Source organism: Halyomorpha halys, unplaced genomic scaffold, assembly GCF_000696795.3.
Source record: "Halyomorpha halys isolate HHAL.00 unplaced genomic scaffold, Hhal_1.1 Scaffold74.1, whole genome shotgun sequence".
Taxonomy (NCBI): domain Eukaryota; kingdom Metazoa; phylum Arthropoda; class Insecta; order Hemiptera; family Pentatomidae; genus Halyomorpha; species Halyomorpha halys.
Window position 1 is genome coordinate 631,515 of NW_027104736.1, and position 4,843 is coordinate 636,357.

The window sequence follows — 4,843 nt, forward strand, 5'->3', positions numbered from 1 at the left end:
CCTGTCCTTACCGGGTAAACACATGGCGATAACATAGGGAAACTCAACATTTACCAATGAGAAGAAAGTCGATAACCTCCAAATATTTTCCTACTGCTGAAAGCGGATATGGTAGATCCCGGACAAACCATATTTAAAATTTAAAAAATAAATAAATAATAAAACTATACTTCCATCGCCTCTCAGTCTGGAATCCCGGACAGTTTCACTGCACAGTACACAGTCTGGGATGCGATTCTCAATCCCCTTATTGGTATATATATTTTCGGTTGGCGCTATAGACCGTGGAGATCTTAGGCGCTCACGCAATGGTCCTGGGACCACAACGCGTTTCATTAAGAGGGTGTACAGGGTATGCTCATCAGTCCTTCACCCGATCTGTGAGTTGCCTCCGATAGGCTAACGGGCCTCACATACCCGAGGGCAGGACCAATGATCCTCCCATATGAGCGATCACATATCACGGGCGGTCACCCATCGAAGTGCTGACCACGCTCAACGATGCTTTCATTATCTGTAGCAAGCGTCATAGTCCCCATGGTTACTAAGACCCCCTATGAGGCTACGGTTACTAGTGTTATGTGTGTATTTTTGTTCTATATATGTATTATATTCACTTTATACTTTATAGGATCTATTTATGAAATATTTAACAAGTTTCCGACAATGCTTTAGTTCTTTTGATACATTTTTTCATGACTTCAGGAATTCTTGATTCTTTAAAAATGTTAACAGTTTCCTCTTGGATCGATCTATTACTAGAAATGATAAAAGGCCATAGCTTTTCCTTCTTTTAGGTGCTAGAGTTGTGTCAGTTTCTCTCAGAACTGTAATATTGTCGAACCACTTTATGTACATTGTCGTCATTGGGAACTCCTATTTCAATTATTGCGGCAATATTAACCGTAGGATCAGAATATTCGGTTTATTGTTCGGTTCAGTATTATCTGTGATTAAAGGCTGACTCCAATACATAGAAGTCGTTTTATAAAGAGAATAGTCGGTGAGAGAACATATTTAGTTGGAAGTGAGTGAATTTCTTAGGCAAATAGTTTTTCTTTTCTAAGCTATTCAAGCAAGGCAAATTGATTAATTTCCCTTGAAATTAGTGCATTGCTTATTATTAATACACACTATTATAATTATTCTAGTTCTAACTAATGGTCTAATATGATTTAAATATACAGTGAGTATATTGACGCAATGCACTTGGGCAGCACCTATTTGAGATATCATTCATTCTCCGGGGTCGTTTTTTCTCTTTATATCTTGAACTTTGCAACTGTATTTAAGATAAAAATAAAGTAAATCCGATCAATTATAATGACATGAAAGATTCGGGAAAAATTAATATTTGGTAGCATTTTAATAACTCCTACATTATAGGGCTCGAAGACATCTTCTTTCCAGGCAACTCGGAAAATGATCAGGAACAAAACGGAAATATCAGAAACCAGGGAGTTTGGGAGTTTCTGGACAAATCGGCTAGATACAGAACATTTAGGTCTTTATGCATGATTTTATTAGTGACAAAGTAAGGGGTATTGAGGATTTTGGATTCTAAGAATTGGATGTGAGCGGAATTTAATGATTGTAGGGGAGCCTCAAAATTCAACTCTGTAAGTCCAAATAAGCTTCATTATAATCATGTAAATCTGTCGTTAGTGATTAATTGGAAGCTTGGACCATTTGTCTAGTATGTGTAACGGTCGAAATCGATAGTTCATTGTATGTGAGAGAGTGTAGTTTCCTGTATTTTCAGAGGTAGTTTTAAATCAAAATTTATAAATAGGGATTATTGTTTTGAATAGCCCTGTTTTTGTAGCTTTTTTACTCATATTTTATAAGAAAAGAATGGAATGATATCTGAATGTCGCAGTATGTAAACCATGTACATATACATTTGGGGAAAGAGAGAAAAAATAGGAATTAGAAGCATAATAAAAACTGACTCGATGCAAGGTGAGACTAATAGCGAATTAAAGTAGTCCTGAGTCAGTAGTGCTAAATATACGTACCCTAAACGGCGCTCCCTGGAAATTCACCTCCGCAAAGCCACCGCCCACACATGACTAAACCTGTTCCCAATACTGACCTCAGCCATATCCAATTCGTTACCTCATTTAATTATAAAGGATATCTATTATAAACAACACATGCCTTTTAAAGGATTCTAGAATTTTAAGTCCAATAATTAACCGTAACATATAACAAATACGAACCAAGACGATAACTAACGAACGAGATTATAAATATACATATGAGAGATTCTCAGATAACGGACGATTTTTAGGTTCTAATTTCCAATTAAAAAAGTCAATTCCTAATTTATAAAAATAAAAAATTCTGAATATTCTTAAGTTATCTATAGATTAAAGTGAAAGAGATTGAAAGAGAATAGCAGTTTAGAACCGTAGGACTACCAAAAAATCCAGAGCACCGGAAGTCATCAACATTTTTACCTTCTGTTTTTATTTGTTCACAACAGTTTTGTTGTTTCTTTTCTGGGACATTTTTAAAATATGTTAGAATCAACAAAAATTGATAACTGTATGATAAAAAATTAACTGTGATAACTTTTGTAAGCTTTCAATCGAGACTTAAATAAAAATTTTTTTCCAGGAAGTGTGTGAAAATAAAATTAAGATGTGCTAGAATGTAAAAAAGTTGGAAACAGAGAATTGATGTGCTCCTGGCAAGTAGAACCATGAGTAAATGATTGCAATATAATCAATTCATAACACATATATTTTATTGGTAAAATAGAAAAATAATATAGAGTAGACTTTTAAAATATACTACGGTAAACATCCCAATAATTGATTTGAATAAGATGGAAAATTAGGTGACATACAAAGTTATAGTAAAAAATCATCTATGGAAAAATGATCGAGCAGAAATAACAATACCATTAGAAACTATACCATTTTAAAAAAAAGTAAATGATATGAACTTAAGATACATTTATAAATTATTCCGTTATTGTCATTCATACGTTGGCTTCTTAGGCGGACTCGAATAAAAAAAAATGCTGAAACTTCTCAGCCAGTTCTCAACCAATAAAGAAAATCAATAGCTGATGTCGTTTATTTTTATAGTTTAGAGTAAACAAAATGTTTTAATTTTTCCGCATTCTTTAGTTCCATATAGGTATATGAATTATCTTCATTATTTTTTTCATATCACACACTGAATAACACATTTGTACAAACCTAAATTGGTCAAAACATTTATACCTACATCAGTGAAATTCACCTTCAATATAAAAATTATAAGGAAGTGGAATAAAGTCAAATAGATTTACATTTGCTTGCGGAAGTAGAAGAAACTTCAAAAAACAAAATGGCAAGCAACAGAATTGGAAAAATCAAAAATTAATTTAATCTTAATATTGCCATTTTCCGTACTTGACGTTGGACCTCCACCTAGTCGCCCTGATGTAGGGGAATTCTGCCTATAGCACTAATAACTAAGATTTTTCTTATTTGTCTTAGTTATCGCCAATCATCGTCTCCTCATATATTATTTTAAACACTGAATAAAGATTGTTAACTAATGAGATTTTTTTTCTAAAAGATGTACTGAAACACTATCTCCTACAACCTCAATTTCGAACCTTGTGTGAAGATATAAGTGTGTTAAAATAAAACTGCAGTTTAGAATGCTTATTACTTAACATACTGCACAAAAATATGTTTAATATCTAAAATATTTATAAATATTTAGATAGTCTATCAATCCGTACCTATTTTGACTATATTGATATAGTACAAAATTAATAATCTGGTTGAAAAATCCTGACTTTACGTACATTATAATTTTTTTTTCTTCAGAAAACAACAAAATTAGTAGCCATTTTCCGTTACAATAAGACCTATTGAGTGCAATAGAAATTGTATTTTTTTTTTATAATCAAAAGTTCTTCTAAACCGATGATTCAAAAGTATTTACAGATAAGGCAGGATACCATTAGTATGAACTTCTTAATAAAGTTGTACATTTCAAGTATTGCTAACGCTGTCATCATAGCTTCTAGTCCGAGACTCTCTGACAGAAAAGGTCTCAGAAATGGACTTATTTCATTCTGAAATTCATACACCAAATGATCGAGCCCATTGGCCTGAAATGAAAAATGACAAATCACTATCTTTAATAAAAAATGACGAACAGATGGGTACGCTATAGTCCAAGAAACGCAGCAAAAAGCTAGTGCAATGCGCGCATAACAACTGAAACACATCACGTTGGAAATCGATATTATTATTTTCTGTTGCTACAACAAATCTTATATTAGATTTTCTGCAGATGCGAATAGCAAATACCGACTTTATTCCTGCTAAAAATACTACAGCTTAACGAAACATAGCATAGCGGCGTACATACGTTTGCGATCTGGAGAGATCGGACGCGCTGGGCTATCTCCAATTTTCCAGTCCTAAAACTGCTGTCTCTATTTCTCCATGTTTTTCCTTCAGTTAATTATCAAACTATCTCATATTTATTTATATTAGCAGCTATTTTCAATAATATTGACGATATAAAATGATTTAAGGTAGAATCCGGTATTTAAGTCCTGGAAAATTATTTTAATGAGGATAAGACTTAGCTGATAATAAAGATCACCTGACTTTACATTAATATACCGAGCTTGATCGAATTCAATAGAGCCGTTTTTGAGTAAATCGATAACAAATTAAAATCGATGTGATAGAGTAGCACTTCTGGCCAGTCCATTTTAGAGAAAAAGTTGCTGCAACATCCGAGGCATATATTCATCTTAAATATGTAATTTTAGCTACATTCGACTTTTCGTTTTTGAGCTAGGCTGTTTGATTTTTCTTAT

The 4,843-nt window shown here is 33.0% G+C and overlaps 1 protein-coding gene across 2 annotated transcripts in view; it reads right to left on the reverse strand.

Annotated features, from left to right (window-relative positions):
• Positions 1-4,843, reverse strand: part of if (inflated) — a gene marked incomplete in the record, with an annotated part of 338,995 nt that overhangs the window by 329,823 nt on the left and 4,329 nt on the right.